Source organism: Phyllobates terribilis, unplaced genomic scaffold, assembly GCF_046119375.1.
Source record: "Phyllobates terribilis strain yellow unplaced genomic scaffold, ASM4611937v1 Scaffold_124__1_contigs__length_5142088, whole genome shotgun sequence".
Taxonomy (NCBI): Eukaryota; Metazoa; Chordata; class Amphibia; order Anura; family Dendrobatidae; genus Phyllobates; species Phyllobates terribilis.
In genome coordinates this window covers 3,625,155-3,647,960 of record NW_027362884.1, presented here as the reverse complement: position 1 = coordinate 3,647,960, position 22,806 = coordinate 3,625,155, and the positions used below count along the sequence as shown (strand labels likewise).

Here is a 22,806-nt window from a genome sequence, read left to right as displayed (position 1 = left end):
AGCTCTGAAAAAATATTGGGCTTCTAGCTGTGTGTGGGACTTGTTCTATTAATCCATCTATACAGACCTCCATCAGGTTGCAAACTGAATATATTTTTTTCTGCATCTACCTCTGAAAAAATATTGGGCTTCTAGCTGTGTGTGGGACTTGTTCTATGAATCCATCTATACAGACCTCCATCAGGTTGCAAACTGAATATATTTTTTTCTGCATCTACCTCTGAAAAAATATTGGGCTTCTAGCTGTGTCTGGGACTTGTTGTATTAGTCCATCTATACTGACCTCCATCAGGTTGCAAACTGAATATATTTTTTTCTGCATCTACCTCTGAAAAAATATTGGGCTTCTAGCTGTGTGTGGGACTTGTTCTATTAATCCATCTATACAGACCTCCATCAGGTTGCAAACTGAATATATTTTTTTCTGCATCTACCTCTGAAAAAATATTGGACTTCTAGCTGTGTGTGGGAATTGTTCTATTAATCCATCTATACAGACCTCCATCAGGTTGCAAACTGAATATATTTTTTTCTGCATCTACCTCTGAAAAAATATTGGGCTTCTAGCTCTGTGTGGGACTTGTTCTATTAATCCATCTATACAGACCTCCATCAGGTTGCAAACTGAATATAATTTTTTTCTGCATCTACCTCTGAAAAAATATTTGGGCTTCTAGCTGTGTGTGGGACTTGTTCTATTAGTCCATCTATACTGACCTCCATAAGGTTTCAAACTGAATATAATTTTTTTCTGCATCTACCTCTGAAAAAATATTTGGCCTTCTAGCTGTGTGTGGGACTTGTTCTATTAGTCCATCTATACTGACCTCCATCAGGTTGCAAATTGAATATAATATTTTTCTGCATCTAGCTCTGAAAAAATGTTTGGCCTTCTAGCAGTGTGTGGGACTTGTTCTATTAGTCCATCTATACTGACCTCCATCAGGTTGCAAACTGAATATAATTTTTTTCTGCATCTACCTCTGAAAAAATATTGGGCTTCTAGCTGTGTGTGGGACTTGTTGTATTAGTCCATCTATACTGACCTCCATCAGGTTGCAAACTGAATATATTTTTTTCTGCATCTACCTCTGAAAAAATATTGGGCTTCTAGCTGTGTGTGGGACTTGTTGTATTAGTCCATCTATACTGACCTCCATCAGGTTGCAAACTGAATATATTTTTTTCTGCATCTACCTCTGAAAAAATATTGGGCTTCTAGCTGTGTGTGGGACTTGTTCTATTAATCCATCTATACAGACCTCCATCAGGTTGCAAACTGAATATATTTTTTTCTGCATCTACCTCTGAAAAAATATTGGACTTCTAGCTGTGTGTGGGAATTGTTCTATTAATCCATCTATACAGACCTCCATCAGGTTGCAAACTGAATATATTTTTTTCTGCATCTACCTCTGAAAAAATATTGGGCTTCTAGCTCTGTGTGGGACTTGTTCTATTAATCCATCTATACAGACCTCCATCAGGTTGCAAACTGAATATAATTTTTTTCTGCATCTACCTCTGAAAAAATATTTGGGCTTCTAGCTGTGTGTGGGACTTGTTCTATTAGTCCATCTATACTGACCTCCATAAGGTTTCAAACTGAATATAATTTTTTTCTGCATCTACCTCTGAAAAAATATTTGGCCTTCTAGCTGTGTGTGGGACTTGTTCTATTAGTCCATCTATACTGACCTCCATCAGGTTGCAAATTGAATATAATATTTTTCTACATCTAGCTCTGAAAAAATGTTTGGCCTTCTAGCAGTGTGTGGGACTTGTTCTATTAGTCCATCTATACTGACCTCCATCAGGTTGCAAACTGAATATAATTTTTTTCTGCATCTACCTCTGAAAAAATATTGGGCTTCTAGCTGTGTGTGGGACTTGTTGTATTAGTCCATCTATACTGACCTCCATCAGGTTGCAAACTGAATATATTTTTTTCTGCATCTACCTCTGAAAAAATATTGGGCTTCTAGCTGTGTGTGGGACTTGTTGTATTAGTCCATCTATACTGACCTCCATCAGGTTGCAAACTGAATATATTTTTTTCTGCATCTACCTCTGAAAAAATATTGGGCTTCTAGCTGTGTGTGGGACTTGTTCTATTAATCCATCTATACAGACCTCCATCAGGTTGCAAACTGAATATATTTTTTCTGCATCTACCTCTGAAAAAATATTGGACTTCTAGCTGTGTGTGGGAATTGTTCTATTAATCCATCTATACAGACCTCCATCAGGTTGCAAACTGAATATATTTTTTTCTGCATCTACCTCTGAAAAAATATTGGGCTTCTAGCTCTGTGTGGGACTTGTTCTATTAATCCATCTATACAGACCTCCATCAGGTTGCAAACTGAATATAATTTTTTTCTGCATCTACCTCTGAAAAAATATTTGGGCTTCTAGCTGTGTGTGGGACTTGTTCTATTAGTCCATCTATACTGACCTCCATAAGGTTTCAAACTGAATATAATTTTTTTCTGCATCTACCTCTGAAAAAATATTTGGCCTTCTAGCTGTGTGTGGGACTTGTTCTATTAGTCCATCTATACTGACCTCCATCAGGTTGCAAATTGAATATAATATTTTTCTGCATCTAGCTCTGAAAAAATGTTTGGCCTTCTAGCAGTGTGTGGGACTTGTTCTATTAGTCCATCTATACTGACCTCCATCAGGTTGCAAACTGAATATAATTTTTTTCTGCATCTACCTCTGAAAAAATATTTGGGCTTCTAGCTGTGTGTGGGACTTGTTCTATTAGTCCATCTATACTGACCTCCATAAGGTTGCAAACTGAATATAATTTTTTTCTGCATCTAGCTCTGAAAAAATGTTTGGCCTTCTAGCAGTGTGTGGGACTTGTTCTATTAGTCCATCTATACTGACCTCCATCAGGTTGCAAACTGAATATAATTTTTTTCTGCATCTACCTCTGAAAAAATATTTGGGCTTCTAGCTGTATGTGGGACTTGTTCTATTAGTCCATCTATACTGACCTCCATAAGGTTGCAAACTGAATATAATTTTTTTCTGCATCTACCTCTGAAAAAATATTTGGCCTTCTAGCTGTGTGTGGGACTTGTTCTATTAGTCCATCTATACTGACCTCCATCAGGTTGCAAACTGAATATAATTTTTTTCTGCATCTACCTCTGAAAAAATATTTGGGCTTCTAGCTGTGTGTGGGACTTGTTCTATTAGTCCATCTATACTGACCTCCATAAGGTTGCAAACTGAATATAATTTTTTTCTGCATCTACCTCTGAAAAAATATTTGGCCTTCTAGCTGTGTGTGGGACTTGTTCTATTAGTCCATCTATACTGACCTCCATCAGGTTGCAAATTGAATATAATATTTTTCTGCATCTAGTTCTGAAAAAATGTTTGGCCTTCCAACAGTGTTCTGGGACTTGCTCTATTAGTCCATCTATACTGACCTCCATCAGGTTGCAAACTGAATATATTTTTTTCTGCATCTACCTCTGAAAAAATATTGTGCTTCTAGCTGTGTGTGGGACTTGTTCTATTAATCCATCTATACAGACCTCCATCAGGTTGCAAACTGAATATATTTTTTTCTGCATCTACCTCTGAAAAAATATTGGGCTTCTAGCTGTGTGTGGGACTTGTTCTATTAATCCATCTATACTGACCTCCATCAGGTTGCAAATTGAATATAATATTTTTCTGCATCTAGCTCTGAAAAAATGTTTGGCCTTCTAGCAGTGTGTGGGACTTGTTCTATTAGTCCATCTATACTGACCTCCATCAGGTTGCAAACTGAATATAATTTTTTTCTGCATCTACCTCTGAAAAAATATTTGGGCTTCTAGCTGTGTGTGGGACTTGTTCTATTAGTCCATCTATAGTGACCTCCATAAGGTTGCAAACTGAATATAATTTTTTTCTGCATCTACCTCTGAAAAAATATTTGGCCTTCTAGCTGTGTATGGGACTTGTTCTATTAGTCCATCTATACTGACCTCCATCAGGTTGCAAATTGAATATAATTTTTTTCTGCATCTAGCTCTGAAAAAATGTTTGGCCTTCTAGCAGTGTGTGGGACTTGTTCTATTAGTCCATCTATACTGACCTCCATCAGGTTGCAAACTGAATATAATTTTTTTCTGCATCTACCTCTGAAAAAATATTTGGCCTTCTAGCTGTGTGTGGGACTTGTTCTATCAGTCCATCTATACTGACCTCCATCAGGTTGCAAATTGAATATAATATTTTTCTGCATCTAGCTCTGAAAAAATGTTTGGCCTTCTAGCAGTATGTGGGACTTGTTCTATTAGTCCATCTATACTGACCTCCATCAGGTTGCAAACTGAATATATTTTTTTCTGCATCTACCTCTGAAAAAATATTGGGCTTCTAGCTGTGTGTGGGACTTGTTCTATTAATCCATCTATACAGACCTCCATCAGGTTGCAAACTGAATATATTTTTTTCTGCATCTACCTCTGAAAAAATATTGGGCTTCTAGCTGTGTGTGGGACTTGTTCTATTAATCCATCTATACAGACCTCCATCAGGTTGCAAACTGAATATAATTTTTTTCTGCATCTACCTCTGAAAAAATATTTGGGCTTCTAGCTGTGTGTGGGACTTGTTCTATTAGTCCATCTATACTGACCTCCATAAGGTTGCAAACTGAATATAATTTTTTTCTGCATCTAGCACTGAAAAAATATTTGGCCTTCTAGCAGTGTGTGGGACTTGTTCTATTAGTCATCTATACTGACCTCCATCAGGTTGCAAATTCAAAATAATTTTTTGTCTGCACCTACCTCTGAAAAAATATTTGGCCTTCTAGCAGTGTGTGGGACTTGTTCTATTAATCCATCTATACTGACCTCCATCAGGTTGCAAACTGAATATAATTTTTTTCTGCATCTAACTCTGAAAAAATATTTGGCCTTCTAGCAGTGTGTGGGTCTCATTGTGTTAGGCCATCTATACCAAGCTCCACCAGCTTTTCAATTAATAATAATTTTTCGCTGCATCTAGCCCTGAAAATAATTTTTCTTCCCAATAGTGGTAGCAATAGAAATATGGGGCGCGCTCCTGGCTTACAAAAATATACGCTTCATAACAAAAAACACCAGCTTAGCGCACTGCATTAATAAGATGGCATCATCGTCTCTCCCAGTGCTAGGCCTACTACCCAGGCTAGCATTCCTGTGCCTAAAACACAATGTATGGGTCCGCGCTAGCCACTATGCTGAGGGGTTTAAAGCTGCTGCTAACGCTTTATAACAATTCAATTGGCAGATTTTCACAGAGCTCTTCCACAAGGCCCACCCATCGGGACAACAGTTGCCCACCTTCCCTATGGGATCTAGTGGCGAATAGTTGATGCCATTAATCAGAGCGTCAGTTGCCCCGTCGACGTGGCAAGCATACGGTAAGGCATGGGAAGAGTGGACACGACTAGTAGCAGGCAGACGGGTTGACCAATGTGAACAAGCCAGATCACAAGTCACCATAGAATTTCTCCACCAGCTAATGATGAGGGGCATATCAGGGGCGTCAGCGCAGCGGTGTCTGACCGGAGTAGCATTTCACTTCCAACTACTGAATTGGGGAGATGTGACAAAGATTCATCATCAGACAATCCATAAAAGGGTGGAAAAGGGGTCAGCCAAGTCAGGAGTGTAGACGTCCCGTCCCGTGTCACTAAAACTGATTTCTCACATCATATCCCTAACACCATTAACATGACACTCACAATTTGAAGCAACACTACTGTCTACTGCATTTGTGATCGCCTTCTTCGGGGCGCTATGCATAAGCGAATTAGTCCCTCAATCCAAAATTAGCACCAGTGGAGGCTTATTACACCAGGACGTAGTCATAGGCAATAATGCAATACGTCTACGCATACACAAATCGAAAATGGTTCCAGCGGGCAGGGGCACTTGGGTACTTCTACAACCCACAAGCGGTACACTGAGTCGGGTAACAATAGTAAAACCATATCTAACCATCAGATCACAAAGTAATTTGTTCCTATCACACATTGATGGGACGCCATTATCAAGATACCAGTTCCAAGCTATATTTAATAAATGCATAACATCGGCAGGGAACCACCCCAAAGATTACGGGACACACTCATTCCGCATAGACGCGGCCACAGAAGCAGCAAGAGCAGGACTGTCAGAAACGGAAGTTCAGAGGATAGAGAGATGGTGATCCACGTGTTTGGCAAGATACATAAGACCGGACTTGTTATCCTAACGTGGTTTGTTTCTTTTACAGGTGACGCTAAGCCAACAGTGTGGGTGATAGGCCACTCGTATATATATTGGGCAGATTAAAGGGCGAAAGTTCGCCCAGGCGGGAGGAAATTAGAGTTTCATAACACATGTTTCAACTGGAGAGGTATTAGAGGCCTGCTATGGCCACAGGTACTAATGGAGGTAATCAAGGTAGGGAGAGAGGCAAGATGTCTGGTCATCTTAGTTATACAGGCCGGGGGAAACAACCTAGGTCATCACAAGAGCGCATAACTAATGGCAATAATGAAACTAGACACTGAGCGCTTCAGAGAATTTTTCACAAAACTAGCTATAGTATGGTCAGAGATTGTGCCGATAGCGGTATGGCAAGGTGCGCGAGACATCACGGCCATCGAACGGACAAGGCGGGTAATAAATATTCGGATGGCAAAATTTAGAAGAGACAGAGGCGGTGTAGTGGTACGACACCGACAACTGGAAGGAGATAAAGCAGGCCTCATACGGCCCGACGGTGTTCACTTAATGGATATTGGACTGGACATATTCCTGTCAGGACTCCAGGACGGAGTGGAACAAGCGTTAAGAGTGATGGGTGGGGGTCAGAGTCCTGCATACGAGTACGCAGGATCCTCCGTGGCCTGGAAATAGAAAGGACATGTTGGAGAGTTACACTTGTTGGCCAAGTTGCCGGAGTGGAGACCCAGGGCATGCTGCAACAAGCTGAATTATTTTAGAAATAAAATGTCTTTCTAATGGAATGAGTATAAAGAGTTAATAAAGCTGTGACCGATCCTCACCCATCCAGTTGTAAGAGTTACATTATTGTATTGTCAAGGAAAGGGGGGCGGTAGGGGGGCTGAGCGTCTGGGTTTGGTTGGGAGTCCCCACAGTCTGCCTAGGCTAGATGCATTTAAAAATTCTTATTAGATACACAGGCGGTGCAGCTTGCTTCGCAGCTGGGCTACTACGCCCAAAGTATTGCCTAGGCTAGATGCAGTTAAAAATTCTACGCTGACTAGCAGACACTGAAGATTTGGAGCAGACTTCTGAGTAAACAGCTCTTCAGACTCAATCATCTCAATCATCTGTGTTACCCCAAGCCATAGTGTATGTAGTTTCTTACAGTTAAAAGGGGGGGGGGAGCGACCCAACCCACCTGGAATTGACGATGCCAACGTCACGTAAGACACAGCAAGGGGACTCCAAAAAGAGTTTCCATTTTTTCCCAAAATTGTGGCACAGACACCACTTAACCCTAGAACGCATACCTGGGGCCTCGCAGTCCCGCCCTGTTAATTGTTTTCTATTTTCTGCAAGATTACTTTAGTTAGAATTTTGAAACTCTAGGTATTCTTCATGTATATAGTTGTTTGTCATTTGAGTTTGACTTATTCAATGTTATTTGCACACGGGCCTAAAAGGCCCCAGGTATATGAAAGTGTAGATTTTTATGGTCATGCGTTCTAGGGTTAAGTGGCATCAATTGCCCCACAGTTGCTTAAACGGTTGGTGAGGTGATATTACCAAATCCTCAAGCTTTTAGCCTCCCAAGGATAACACAGGATTAGAAAAGTCCTTGCGAATCCATGATTTGTTCATCTTTATGAACGTGAGTCTGTCTACATTCTCAGTGGACAGCCGCGTGCGCTTATCTGTCAGCACACCATCAGCAGCGCTGAACACACGTTCAGAGAGAACACTGGCTGCAGGGCATGACAAGATCTCCAAGGTGTGAGTGGCGAGCTCCGGCCATTTTTCCAGATTGGAATACCAAAATGAGCAAGGGTCCAGTGACACAGTCATGGCTTCGATGTTCACTTGGAGATACTCCTGCACCATCCTCTCTAGGCATTGACTATGTGTCAGACTTCTTGTCTCCTGTGGCCTTGCAAAGGATGGTCTAAAAAAGTGGTGAAACGATTTCACAAAATTGCTGTTACCAGCAGATACTGTGTTACTGTTACGGTTTGAGTGATGAAGACTCGACAGTCCCGCGGTTGGCAAGTTAGAACTGTGAGATTCACTTCGTGCATCACTGGTGTTTTGTGGAAAAGCACATGTAAGATTCTGCAACAGCGTCTGCAGATACTCCTGCATGCGTCAATCCCTTTTTATGGCAGGAATTATTTCGGCAAATTTACTTTTGTACCGGGGATCTAAGAGTGTGGCAACCCAGTAGTCGAGATTACTTCGAATTCTGCAATCTGAGGGTCATGTTGCAGGTAGTGCAGCAAGAAGGCACTCATGTGTCTTGCGCATCCAGGAGGACCAAGTCCTTGTTGTGTTGGTAGCGAGGTAAGAATCATGCTTCTTTCCTCAGCCCTCTCCCCCCAACCTCGCACAACAGAAATGTGATCAAGGTCTCCCTCATCTGAGTCTTCCATGCCCATCGCCAGTTCATCCTCCACTTCTTCCTCGGCTCCTGCACCTTCCTCAACAGTTTGGCTGCTACCATGCGCCCTGTTTAATCCCTCTCCCCCACCCTCCCATGCCTGCCTCCTTGGTGCTGCCAACCGTCTGGACCTTGGAGATGTTATCCCTTCCGCATACGACTCCTCCTCTACTTCCTCCACCTCCTCTTGTCCGACCACCTGACTCTGAATTCTGTTTAATGTGTGCTCCAGCATGTAAATCACCGGAATAGTTATGCTGATAATGGCATCGTCGTCAGCACTAAACATCTTCGTCGCCATTTCAAAACTGTGCAGAAAGGTGTGTGGCGCCCCTGAGGGTGCAGTCACCACAGAGTTACTGCATCTCACCCAGAGGTGTGGTATCTCACCCTCAGGTAAGGAAGGCGTATGGCTCGGGACCCTAACACCTGCATCCAACACATACCCGCAGTGGGGTTAGGGCGAGATTGCTCCTAAGGGAGAGCACAGTCCCAGGTCCCTAGCTGGTGGGAGGATCCTATGTAGTGGGTGCTTAGGGGAGCAGCTTAGGGGAGCACATGACAGGGAGAGTATAAATAGGAAGCCATCTTAGAAAGAGCAAGCCAGTCAGAGGAGGAAAAGTGACAGGAGCAGAGGCTCGGCATGAGCTCTGCTCCGGAGGCGGGCCTAGCCTGGGAGGCCCAGGACTGAAGGAGAGAAGAGAGGAGTGGGAGCAGGAAGGCTCCAGGAACCGAAGGGACCCTAGGGCTACGGGCCGTGCAGAAGGCCACCTGTACTCCCGCTGCTACCAGGAGGTAGAGGGGTCAGGCCAGATAAGGGGAACCGGTCCCTCAACTAGAGGAGAAACAGCAAGGCTCAACTAGAAACCGGAGGCTGCAGCATTTCATGTACTGCAGGCAAAAGTCCACACCAGTCTCACTAAGAAGGTAGCCACATAGGACCCAGGGGACAGAACACAAGTCGCCCGCCAAGGCCCGAGGATACCGGATAGAAGTGTCACTGGGTGTGAGGTGCAGGGAGAAGGCCAGAGAAAGGACACACAGAAGGGGGTCCTGCTAAGTACTCCGGAGCTATCTGGGGGTGGACTGAGCCCCTCACTGAGTACGCACAGCACGACGGGTGAGATAGCTCTGGTACCTGTAATCTGGACTGCAACAACTGTGAGTAAAGATCTTGGGACTGCATCACACGGACTCTGTGTTCATTACTGACTCCCTGCACTACAACCACCATCATCCACCCACACTGCCCTGAAGCTACACTCTTCCTGTGGTGAGTAATAATACCATTGCAGCAAAACCACCAGCTTCAGAGTACTGTTCCGCAGCGGCGGCCCCTTTGGCCGCACTCCACAGGTGGCGTAGTCGGACATTATAAAATCCATATATACAAATTACCGTTGGATTGACCGCCCTGGGTCACGGACCGGGTCACCGCCACAGTGACTACAACCCCCAGCGTCTACCGGCCCGGCTCCGGGTACCCCACGGCCCAGGGGGCGCGTCAACTTCATAGGTCCCTGATCTGAGACCACTCCTGCTGTGTGATTTGCCCCACCTCTGGATCTCGTTGGCCCAGGCTATACGTCAGAAACTATTGCACCAGGGCTTGTCGGTGCTGCCACAGTCGCTGCAACATGTGCAGAGTTGAATTCCACCGTGTCGGCACATCGCATTTCAGCCGGTGAACTGGCAGGCCCAACGACTTCTGTAGAGATGTAAGTCGTTGAGCTGTGGGATGCGAACGGCGGAAGTGAGCACACAGCGACCGTGCCCTCTGCAGAAGGCCATCTAGTCCGGGATAGTGGGCTAAAAATTTATGGACAACCAGGTTCAACACGTGAGCCATACAAGGCACGTGTGTAACATTGCCCCGGCGAAGGGCCGCACCCAGGTTTGCAGCATTGTCGCACACGGCCTTCCCTGGTTGCAGGTCCAGTGGAGACAACCATTCATGAAACTGGGTCTCCAGAGCTGACCACAAGTCCTCAGCTGTGTGACTCACATTTCCCAGACATTTCAAAGTAAACACTGATGCCGTTGAGCCCTGCTGCCAGCATAGTAAGGAGGTGCGCAGTTAGAAAGCAGGTGGCATTACCAGACAGGCTTTGGGTGCAGGTGGAGGACCGAGAGGAGGTTGAGGAGGCAGAAGCAGTGGAGGAACTTCTAGATAAAGAGGATTGACGTACAACTCGCGGGGACGGCAAGACTTGGACAGCAGCCCCTTGTCCTGCTGTCACCATAGTTACCCAGTGCCCTGTCAGCGACATGTAACGCCCCTGTCCATGCCTACTCGTCCAAGTGTCTGTGGTGAAATGCACCCTGTCACACACAGAGTTTCTCAAAGAAGCGGTGATGTTGTGTGCGACATGCTGGTGGAGCGCAGGCACACCTTTCTTTGAGAAGTAGTGCCGACTGGGCATCTGGTACTGGGGCACTGCGACGGACATAAGGTCTCAAAAATCCACTGTGTCCTCCAGGCGGAAAGGCAGCATTTCTGTAGCCAACAGCTTGCAGATGGTGAAATTCAACCTCTTAGCTTTCTCATGGCTAGGAGGAAATGGTCTTTTACTTGTCCACATCTGAGGGACCGAGGGCTGGCTGTTTTGCTTTGACGGGGTTGAGTAGGGTGTCCCTGGCAAACTGCCGGTCTGTGAGGAAGATGCAGGCGGACATGTTAGGTTGCCTTGATCCAAAGGTGGTGCTCTCGATGTCAGAGAGCTCTCAACACCAGCAGGTGTTTCCACTTCCCAATGAACTGACGACCTGCCAATCACACTGGCTGTTGCAGGTAAAGAGGTGGCAGGTCTGCGTCCAAAAACATGTGTGACTGCTGTCCCCCCAGTCACAGAGGATGAAGAGGCCGCGGATGCACAAGACGGGGCAGACGGTGGTTGGCCCAGCCTGCTAGGCCGCATTGTAGCACAGTGAGCTTCCCACTGCAACTTATGCTTCATATCCATGTGACGGTACATGCATGAAGTACTCAAACTATGGATTTTTTGGCCTCTACTTAGCTTTTGGTGACAAATATTACAGATAACACGAGTTGGGTCATCCTTATCGATCTGAATAAATGCCCAGGCTATGCAAGGCTTAGAGCCCATGCGACCTGAAGAGCCACTACGACTTGTGGTCAGAGGCGGAGTTGTGGTTGAGGATGCAGTTGTTGACGTGCTTCCAGTACTCCGTCTCTGTCCAGGAAGGCGCAACCTAACCTCGTCGTCAATAGCATCTGTGACGCCCCGCTGCGCTTGGTATCACAGATCCTAGAAGAGTGTATTGATGGAATCCTCCACAAGAGGCCCCCATAAACATTCACACATCTCCACCTTCCACCTCAGACCAGCAGAGGGAGCCCGTTAGGGATATAAATAGGGAAGGTGGAGCTAGGCAGTTCAGTTCCTCTGAAGAGTTCCTGCAGTAGAGAAGCCTAAGAGAGGTCAGTCTGCAGTGGAGCTCAGTCTAGTCTAGAGAACTCAGTTAATAGTTCAGCAGTGGAGCACGAGGCTCCTGCTAGCTAGATTCAGGGAGCCCAGATAGAGCTTAAGGTGTGCCGGCGTCATAAGATCGGTGAAGCGCGGCAAGCTGCCGTTAGTGTGTATAGCCTATTGAGGGCCCGAGTAGGCCGAAGGCGAGTGGCGAGTTAGTACATAAGGGGCAGAGGAGCTTAACCAGCTCACCCCGAAGCATTTACCGGACACCGGATCCGAGCTTACCGGGATCTCTATGACCCAGTAAGGCATAACCGGAATCCCTGGAGAACTACAAGTCCCAGGATCGCTAAGGTGCTGATACGTAACAGAGCCAGGAGACGCTTAGGCCCCGCATACTGGGAGCGTGAACTTCAAGAGAAGGCCCTACCACAAGGTCAGCCAGCGCAGGACAGAGACAAAGTTAGGCCTAGCTCCAGGCAGGTCAGAAACTTACTGCGCAGAGGCAAGAAACAGGAGGCCCTACACCCGCTCATTGGGGAGGATCCTGATATGCACCCTTCACCCTACAGTGCTCCAGGATGTGCCTGAATTTCCTCCAGTAAAAGGTACTGAAGTGACTACCGTGTCCGTTTCCGTTCTTGCTCTGACCCAGCTGGGTCTCGCCTGTCCTGCATTCCCCCTGCATACGCTGCCCTGAGACCTAGCTCCACCTGTGGGGAGCTATACCATCGAGCTGCCTTATCACGGGCCTCAGTGGACTGCTGCAGCGCTGGTGCTTCTCACCAGATACCACAGGTGGTGTCACAAACTCTTATAAAATTAACAATTATCCACCCTTTTAAAGAGTGACCCCAGGGTACGGGCCAGGGAGCCGACCACCGCGACATCCCAAAGGCCAGGCAAAGGCAAGGGTGACCTCATCGACTGGCTGACTGTGGGTTGACAGTAAGTGGGATCTCCAACCTTGTCATCATCACCCTGTGTGTTATCACACCCGTCGTCCTCAAAGCCAACCTCTTCCTGCCCTGACCGAAAAATCAAGTTGTCGCTCCAATCAGGTATTTGAGTCTCATCATCGTCTTCATCATTGTCTCCACCAACAGGAGTTACAGTTTGGGAACGAGGGTCTACATTATGCTCAGAACCTTCTTCATCTGGTCCTGGATCCGACTTATAAAGATTCTGGGCATCAGTGCAGATCATTTCCTCGTCTGGATTAACAGAAGCTCTGGAGCAGACCTCCGTTTCCCAGGCTATAGTATGAGTAAACAGCTGTGCAGACTCAACCATCTGTGTTACCCCATACTCAGACGGGCAGCTGGAGACTTGGGAGCTGTGAGGAAGCAAGTGCGATTGGGGTGACACCTCTGAGGACTGGAGTATTTGTGATGTTGAAGTTGAAGTGGAGGAGAGCCCACTTGAAGGAGCACTTGATATCCGCTGAAGCACCTGCTGTTTTTGTGCCTCATCTGGAATTTGTAGCGATGGGCGTGTCCGTAACAAAGGGATCGTATCACATTGTCCACGAAAAGAAGTCGACATGTTAGTTTGGCTGGAAGATGGTCTTTCCTCTGCAGATGTTACTCCCCCCCCACCGCGGGGGGCTCGACCCACCAGCGGACAGGCACCAGTATTAGGAGAGGGGGGCTGGCCGTCAGGGTCCACCGCGGCTCTGGCACAAACCCGTCGACACGGAGGTGGCACGGGCAGGAACGGACTGGCCGTGTCGGCTTCTCACTTTTTGGATTTTAGAAGGGCATGACATGCCTATATCTGTGTCTCCCCCTCCTTTTACTCCTCCACCTCTTTTATTTTCGCATGACTATATGTACTTGTCATTTTTCCATGTGTTAGTTATGTCTTCTGAGCAGTTTGTCAGCTTTTGGACACCTTTGAAGGTGTTTTCTATGTGTTTCTATGTGTTTTTGTTTGCCTGCCATTGGTTTTAACGGTGTTCGAAGGTGTTCGACGAACAGTTCGACGAACAGTTTGGCGAACACACGGGTGTTCGACGAACCGAACCGAACTCGAACACTACGGGGGTGGCTCAACACTAGTCTTCACTTGTTATGGCAGTTTCTCAAGAAACAGCATCAACGTCCACGTCCACGTCCCACCGCAGCGTTCAATTGTCCATATCCCAGACCTTTGAACGAAAGCGGAAATTCGCAGCTAATGCCCCACAGGCCACAGTCCTAAATTCGCACATTTCACGACTGCTTGCATTGGAAATGCTGCCTTTTAGGCTGGTGGAGACGGAATCCTTCCGCAATCTTATGGCGGTGGCCGTCCCTCGGTACTCGGTCCCCTGCCGACACTATTTTGCCCGGTGTGCCATCCCCGCACTACACAAGCACGTGTCCCAAAGCATCTGCCGTGCCCTCAACAATGCAGTTACTGGGAGAGTCCACCTGACAACGGACACGTGGACAAGTGCTTGTGGCCAGGGACGGTACATCTCTCTGACGGCACACTGGGTAAACATAGTGGAAGCCGGGACCTAGTCGGACCTTGGGACGGAACACATCCTCCCCACACCGAGGATTGCGGGCCCTATGTCAGTCAGAGTTGCCCCCACAGTGTACAGCTCCTGCGCATCCTCCTCCTCCTCCTCCTCCTCCTCATGTTCAGCCTCCATCTCAGATATCACCACTAGTGTTGAGCCACCCCCGTAGTGTTCGGGTTCGGTTCGGTTCGTCGAACACCGGGATGTTCGAGGAACTGTTCGTCGAACTGTTCGTCGAACACCTTAGAACACCGTCGAACACCGTTAAAACCAATGGCAGGCAAACAAAAACACATAGAAACACATAGAAAACACCTGCAAAGGTGTCCAAAAGCTGACAAACTGCTCAGAAGACACTCTCTTTAAAAAAGCCGGCCGGCAAATTCAGCAGCGACATACACCGGTACCCGACAATTTAGACAAGAAGGAATAGAGCATCACACATAGATTAGATAGATAGAAACATGTCAGTCACACATATAAGAAGCACAGTGACAGTGTTGGTTACTGCACTTGTCATTTAGTGTAAAGGATTTATTAAAAAAAATATTAGTGTTTTCATGCACCGTCTCTTTAAAAAAGCCGGCCGGCAATTCAGCATCTGTACCCGACAATTTAGAACAGAAAGAATAGAGCTTCACACATAGATTAGATAGATAGAAACATGTCAGTCACATATATAATAAGTACAGTGATAGTGTTGCTTACTGTACTTGTCATTTAGTGTAAAGGATTTATTTAAAAAAATAATAGTGTTTTCATGCACTGTCTCTTTAAAAAAGCCGGCCGGCAATTCAGCAGCGGTACCCGACAATTTAGAACAGAAAGATAGAGCATCACACATAGATTAGATAGATAGAAACATGTCAGTCACATATATATGAAGTACAGTGATAGTGTTGGTTACTGTACTTGTCATTTAGTATTAAAATAAAGGATTTATTATTAAAAAAATTGGCGTGGGGTTCCCCTTAATTTTAGGCTCTAGCGGAGGTTAAGCAGACGGCTGGGGCAGATGTTTGAAGCCTGGGAAGGGGGTAATACCCACGGAGCTTCCCAGGCTACTAATATCAGCCCCCAGCTGAATACATAGCCTTTACTAGCTATTAAAATGGGGGACCCCCCAAAAAAAATGACGTGGGGTCCCCCCTAATTTAATAGCTAGCAAAGGCTAGGCAGACAGCTGGGGGCTGATATTAATAGCCCAGGAAGGGAGCCATGAATATTGGCCCCCTCCCAGGCTAGAAACACCAGCCGTCAGCCGCCCCAGAAATGGCGCATTCATAGGATGCGCGAATTCTGGCACTTAGCCACAAATGGACTTTTCAGGATCCTTGGGTGGCTCCGTAGTTTGAAACCAATTCTGGTTATCGCTTCTCGGCCTTTTGGCTAAGATCAAGTGTAGTATCTGTTCTTATCAGTTTAATATCTGATACGTCCCCTATCTGGGGACCATATATTAAATGGATTTTTAGAACAGGGAGATGGAAAAAGAGCTTGCTCTGTCCACTCCACGCATTGACCTGGTATTGCAGTATCTCCAGGACCGGTGCACCCCTTCTTTAATGCAGTTTCTAAAATCAGAAAGAATTGAATTCAATGTTTTTTGTTCATTTTGCTTGTTTGTCGGATTTTGGGATGGACTCTTTGGCTTTGCTTTTCTTCTCCTCATTGGATTTTTCATGTTCAAAGTTGCAGAAGCCAGATTACAAGCTCATTTTGGTTCAACTTCAGCAACTGTGCATTGCATTGCCATGTAATGTGATGCAATGCTATCTTTCTAGCTCTCCCTTTTTACTTCCTTTTGGATAAACAGACATATTAGGCAAGCATTTTGGAGCTTTCACCTAAATAACTACAGGTGGTGAGATAAGCTGCACAATATAATTGACCTTTCAGTATATTGTTGCACACACACCATCTATTTAGCAAATGCCCTTGTTATCAACAGCAGCCTTTTAAACTCACCTGAGCTAACAGGTATGTGCGCTGGTTACTCTGCTGCGCTTAAAATTTCTTTTTTGGTTTGCTACAATGCCTTTTCTGAAACGTTGTCTCCCTCTGCTGGAACACTGACTTCTTTCATTTAATGCCTGCAGACTATAAAAGAGAACCCAACCCAAAAAGTTTGGTTGATTAGTCTGTGGCATTCTGTTAAACTGTTGCTTATGGCGGTCTCTGTGAGCTTCTCAGCGACATTCAGCCAGCCAGGTATCCTGCCTGCAGTAGATGGAATGTGGCAATGGAACGCTGGCTGCGCGTGTCATAATAGGCTCTGAGCCTTTATATACCTGTGCACAGCAGCAGCCACCTTCAGTCTGCTGCTGGACAGCCAGCAGCAGCAGCAGCAGGAGAGGTATGTAATCAGGAGCCCTCCTGCTAAGGGTAGACAGCTGCTCGTTCCACCCCACCCCCCGCCTTAATTGGTTCTCCTCCCTTCCAACGGTGTTGAGGCGGGTGGGAACAGCAGGGGGTGAAGGTGCTGTGTTTAAAGAGGTGGAGTTATGCAGATCTAAAACGCGTGGATTGCAGCAGCAGCAAGCCGAAAAGTGCAGGCATGTAAGGGATCTAGAGGTTGACAACATGTCTTCTTAACGGGAGTCCAGGAGCTCATCTCCACAAATGGACTTTTCAGGATCCTTGGGTGGCTCCGTAGTTTGAAACCAATTCTGGTTATCGCTTCTCGGCCTTTTGGCTAAGATCAAGTGTAGTATCTGTTCTTATCAGTTTAATATCTGATACGTCCCCTATCTGGGGACCATATATTAAATGGATTTTTAGAACAGGGAGATGGAAAAAGAGCTTGCTCTGTCCACTCCACGCATTGACCTGGTATTGCAGTATCTCCAGGACCGGTGCACCCCTTCTTTAATGCAGTTTCTAAAATCAGAAAGAATTGAATTCAATGTTTTTTGTTCATTTTGCTTGTTTGTCGGATTTTGGGATGGACTCTTTGGCTTTGCTTTTCTTCTCCTCATTGGATTTTTCATGTTCAAAGTTGCAGAAGCCAGATTACAAGCTCATTTTGGTTCAACTTCAGCAACTGTGCATTGCATTGCCATGTAATGTGATGCAATGCTATCTTTCTAGCTCTCCCTTTTTACTTCCTTTTGGATAAACAGACATATTAGGCAAGCATTTTGGAGCTTTCACCTAAATAACTACAGGTGGTGAGATAAGCTGCACAATATAATTGACCTTTCAGTATATTGTTGCACACACACCATCTATTTAGCAAATGCCCTTGTTATCAACAGCAGCCTTTTAAACTCACCTGAGCTAACAGGTATGTGCGCTGGTTACTCTGCTGCGCTTAAAATTTCTTTTTTGGTTTGCTACAATGCCTTTTCTGAAACGTTGTCTCCCTCTGCTGGAACACTGACTTCTTTCATTTAATGCCTGCAGACTATAAAAGAGAACCCAACCCAAAAAGTTTGGTTGATTAGTCTGTGGCATTCTGTTAAACTGTTGCTTATGGCGGTCTCTGTGAGCTTCTCAGCGACATTCAGCCAGCCAGGTATCCTGCCTGCAGTAGATGGAATGTGGCAATGGAACACTGGCTGCGTGTGTCATAATAGGCTCTGAGCCTTTATATACCTGTGCACAGCAGCAGCCACCTTCAGTCTGCTGCTGGACAGCCAGCAGCAGCAGCAGCAGGAGAGGTATGTAATCAGGAGCCCTCCTGCTAAGGGTAGACAGCTGCTCGTTCCACCCCACCCCCCGCCTTAATTGGTTCTCCTCCCTTCCAACGGTGTTGAGGCGGGTGGGAACAGCAGGGGGTGAAGGTGCTGTGTTTAAAGAGGTGGAGTTATGCAGATCTAAAACGCGTGGATTGCAGCAGCAGCAAGCCGAAAAGTGCAGGCATGTAAGGGATCTAGAGGTTGACAACATGTCTTCTTAACGGGAGTCCAGGAGCTCATCTCCACAAATGGACTTTTCAGGATCCTTGGGTGGCTCCGTAGTTTGAAACCAATTCTGGTTATCGCTTCTCGGCCTTTTGGCTAAGATCAAGTGTAGTATCTGTTCTTATCAGTTTAATATCTGATACGTCCCCTATCTGGGGACCATATATTAAATGGATTTTTAGAACAGGGAGATGGAAAAAGAGCTTGCTCTGTCCACTCCACGCATTGACCTGGTATTGCAGTATCTCCAGGACCGGTGCACCCCTTCTTTAATGCAGTTTCTAAAATCAGAAAGAATTGAATTCAATGTTTTTTGTTCATTTTGCTTGTTTGTCGGATTTTGGGATGGACTCTTTGGCTTTGCTTTTCTTCTTCTCATTGGATTTTTCATGTTCAAAGTTGCAGAAGCCAGATTACAAGCTCATTTTGGTTCAACTTCAGCAACTGTGCATTGCATTGCCATGTAATGTGATGCAATGCTATCTTTCTAGCTCTCCCTTTTTACTTCCTTTTGGATAAACAGACATATTAGGCAAGCATTTTGGAGCTTTCACCTAAATAACTACAGGTGGTGAGATAAGCTGCACAATATAATTGACCTTTCAGTATATTGTTGCACACACACCATCTATTTAGCAAATGCCCTTGTTATCAACAGCAGCCTTTTAAACTCACCTGAGCTAACAGGTATGTGCGCTGGTTACTCTGCTGCGCTTAAAATTTCTTTTTTGGTTTGCTACAATGCCTTTTCTGAAACGTTGTCTCCCTCTGCTGGAACACTGACTTCTTTCATTTAATGCCTGCAGACTATAAAAGAGAACCCAACCCAAAAAGTTTGGTTGATTAGTCTGTGGCATTCTGTTAAACTGTTGCTTATGGCGGTCTCTGTGAGCTTCTCAGCGACATTCAGCCAGCCAGGTATCCTGCCTGCAGTAGATGGAATGTGGCAATGGAACGCTGGCTGCGCGTGTCATAATAGGCTCTGAGCCTTTATATACCTGTGCACAGCAGCAGCCACCTTCAGTCTGCTGCTGGACAGCCAGCAGCAGCAGCAGCAGGAGAGGTATGTAATCAGGAGCCCTCCTGCTAAGGGTAGACAGCTGCTCGTTCCACCCCACCCCCCGCCTTAATTGGTTCTCCTCCCTTCCAACGGTGTTGAGGCGGGTGGGAACAGCAGGGGGTGAAGGTGCTGTGTTTAAAGAGGTGGAGTTATGCAGATCTAAAACGCGTGGATTGCAGCAGCAGCAAGCCGAAAAGTGCAGGCATGTAAGGGATCTAGAGGTTGACAACATGTCTTCTTAACGGGAGTCCAGGAGCTCATCTCCACAAATGGACTTTTCAGGATCCTTGGGTGGCTCCGTAGTTTGAAACCAATTCTGGTTATCGCTTCTCGGCCTTTTGGCTAAGATCAAGTGTAGTATCTGTTCTTATCAGTTTAATATCTGATACGTCCCCTATCTGGGGACCATATATTAAATGGATTTTTAGAACAGGGAGATGGAAAAAGAGCTTGCTCTGTCCACTCCACGCATTGACCTGGTATTGCAGTATCTCCAGGACCGGTGCACCCCTTCTTTAATGCAGTTTCTAAAATCAGAAAGAATTGAATTCAATGTTTTTTGTTCATTTTGCTTGTTTGTCGGATTTTGGGATGGACTCTTTGGCTTTGCTTTTCTTCTCCTCATTGGATTTTTCATGTTCAAAGTTGCAGAAGCCAGATTACAAGCTCATTTTGGTTCAACTTCAGCAACTGTGCATTGCATTGCCATGTAATGTGATGCAATGCTATCTTTCTAGCTCTCCCTTTTTACTTCCTTTTGGATAAACAGACATATTAGGCAAGCATTTTGGAGCTTTCACCTAAATAACTACAGGTGGTGAGATAAGCTGCACAATATAATTGACCTTTCAGTATATTGTTGCACACACACCATCTATTTAGCAAATGCCCTTGTTATCAACAGCAGCCTTTTAAACTCACCTGAGCTAACAGGTATGTGCGCTGGTTACTCTGCTGCGCTTAAAATTTCTTTTTTGGTTTGCTACAATGCCTTTTCTGAAACGTTGTCTCATTCTGCTGGAACACTGACTTCTTTCATTTAATGCCTGCAGACTATAAAAGAGAACCCAACCCAAAAAGTTTGGTTGATTAGTCTGTGGCATTCTGTTAAACTGTTGCTTATGGCGGTCTCTGTGAGCTTCTCAGCGACATTCAGCCAGCCAGGTATCCTGCCTGCAGTAGATGGAATGTGGCAATGGAACGCTGGCTGCGCGTGTCATAATAGGCTCTGAGCCTTTATATACCTGTGCACAGCAGCAGCCACCTTCAGTCTGCTGCTGGACAGCCAGCAGCAGCAGCAGCAGCAGGAGAGGTATGTAATCAGGAGCCCTCCTGCTAAGGGTAGACAGCTGCTCGTTCCACCCCACCCCCCACCTTAATTGGTTCTCCTCCCTTCCAATGGTGTTGAGGCGGGTGGGAACAGCAGGGGGTGAAGGTGCTGTGTTTAAAGAGGTGGAGTTATGCAGATCTAAAACGCGTGGATTGCAGCAGCAGCAAGCCGAAAAGTGCAGGCATGTAAGGGATCTAGAGGTTGACAACATGTCTTCTTAACGGGAGTCCAGGAGCTCATCTCCACAAATGGACTTTTCAGGATCCTTGGGTGGCTCCGTAGTTTGAAACCAATTCTGGTTATCGCTTCTCGGCCTTTTGGCTAAGATCAAGTGTAGTATCTGTTCTTATCAGTTTAATATCTGATACGTCCCCTATCTGGGGACCATATATTAAATGGATTTTTAGAACAGGGAGATGGAAAAAGAGCTTGCTCTGTCCACTCCACGCATTAACCTGGTATTGCAGTATCTCCAGGACCGGTGCACCCCTTCTTTAATGCAGTTTCTAAAATCAGAAAGAATTGAATTCAATGTTTTTTGTTCATTTTGCTTGTTTGTCGGATTTTGGGATGGACTCTTTGGCTTTGCTTTTCTTCTCCTCATTGGATTTTTCATGTTCAAAGTTGCAGAAGCCAGATTACAAGCTCATTTTGGTTCAACTTCAGCAACTGTGCATTGCATTGCCATGTAATGTGATGCAATGCTATCTTTCTAGCTCTCCCTTTTTACTTCCTTTTGGATAAACAGACATATTAGGCAAGCATTTTGGAGCTTTCACCTAAATAACTACAGGTGGTGAGATAAGCTGCACAATATAATTGACCTTTCAGTATATTGTTGCACACACACCATCTATTTAGCAAATGCCCTTGTTATCAACAGCAGCCTTTTAAACTCACCTGAGCTAACAGGTATGTGCGCTGGTTACTCTGCTGCGCTTAAAATTTCTTTTTTGGTTTGCTACAATGCCTTTTCTGAAACGTTGTCTCCCTCTGCTGGAACACTGACTTCTTTCATTTAATGCCTGCAGACTATAAAAGAGAACCCAACCCAAAAAGTTTGGTTGATTAGTCTGTGGCATTCTGTTAAACTGTTGCTTATGGCGGTCTCTGTGAGCTTCTCAGCGACATTCAGCCAGCCAGGTATCCTGCCTGCAGTAGATGGAATGTGGCAATGGAACGCTGGCTGCGCGTGTCATAATAGGCTCTGAGCCTTTATATACCTGTGCACAGCAGCAGCCACCTTCAGTCTGCTGCTGGACAGCCAGCAGCAGCAGCAGCAGGAGAGGTATGTAATCAGGAGCCCTCCTGCTAAGGGTAGACAGCTGCTCGTTCCACCCCACCCCCCGCCTTAATTGGTTCTCCTCCCTTCCAACGGTGTTGAGGCGGGTGGGAACAGCAGGGGGTGAAGGTGCTGTGTTTAAAGAGGTGGAGTTATGCAGATCTAAAACGCGTGGATTGCAGCAGCAGCAAGCCGAAAAGTGCAGGCATGTAAGGGATCTAGAGGTTGACAACATGTCTTCTTAACGGGAGTCCAGGAGCTCATCTCCACAAATGGACTTTTCAGGATCCTTGGGTGGCTCCGTAGTTTGAAACCAATTCTGGTTATCGCTTCTCGGCCTTTTGGCTAAGATCAAGTGTAGTATCTGTTCTTATCAGTTTAATATCTGATACGTCCCCTATCTGGGGACCATATATTAAATGGATTTTTAGAACAGGGAGATGGAAAAAGAGCTTGCTCTGTCCACTCCACGCATTGACCTGGTATTGCAGTATCTCCAGGACCGGTGCACCCCTTCTTTAATGCAGTTTCTAAAATCAGAAAGAATTGAATTCAATGTTTTTTGTTCATTTTGCTTGTTTGTCGGATTTTGGGATGGACTCTTTGGCTTTGCTTTTCTTCTCCTCATTGGATT

The 22,806-nt window shown here is 45.6% G+C and overlaps 6 non-coding genes across 6 annotated transcripts; all 6 read left to right on the top strand.

Annotated features, from left to right (window-relative positions):
* Positions 1-15,964: 15,964 nt before the first annotated feature.
* LOC141203474 (U2 spliceosomal RNA) lies at positions 15,965-16,155 on the top strand. Its single transcript, XR_012274516.1, has one exon. It is a non-coding gene; the product is annotated as a U2 spliceosomal RNA (small nuclear RNA).
* A 1,115-nt stretch (positions 16,156-17,270) lies between these two features.
* On the top strand, positions 17,271-17,461 carry LOC141203473 (U2 spliceosomal RNA). Its single transcript, XR_012274515.1, has one exon. It is a non-coding gene; the product is annotated as a U2 spliceosomal RNA (small nuclear RNA).
* Positions 17,462-18,576: 1,115 nt separating this feature from the next.
* Positions 18,577-18,767, top strand: LOC141203472 (U2 spliceosomal RNA). Its single transcript, XR_012274514.1, has one exon. It is a non-coding gene; the product is annotated as a U2 spliceosomal RNA (small nuclear RNA).
* A 1,115-nt stretch (positions 18,768-19,882) lies between these two features.
* Positions 19,883-20,073, top strand: LOC141203471 (U2 spliceosomal RNA). The gene has a single exon (XR_012274513.1). It is a non-coding gene; the product is annotated as a U2 spliceosomal RNA (small nuclear RNA).
* Positions 20,074-21,191: 1,118 nt separating this feature from the next.
* LOC141203819 (U2 spliceosomal RNA) lies at positions 21,192-21,382 on the top strand. The gene has a single exon (XR_012274844.1). It is a non-coding gene; the product is annotated as a U2 spliceosomal RNA (small nuclear RNA).
* Positions 21,383-22,497: 1,115 nt separating this feature from the next.
* Positions 22,498-22,688, top strand: LOC141203470 (U2 spliceosomal RNA). The gene has a single exon (XR_012274512.1). It is a non-coding gene; the product is annotated as a U2 spliceosomal RNA (small nuclear RNA).
* Positions 22,689-22,806: the final 118 nt, after the last annotated feature.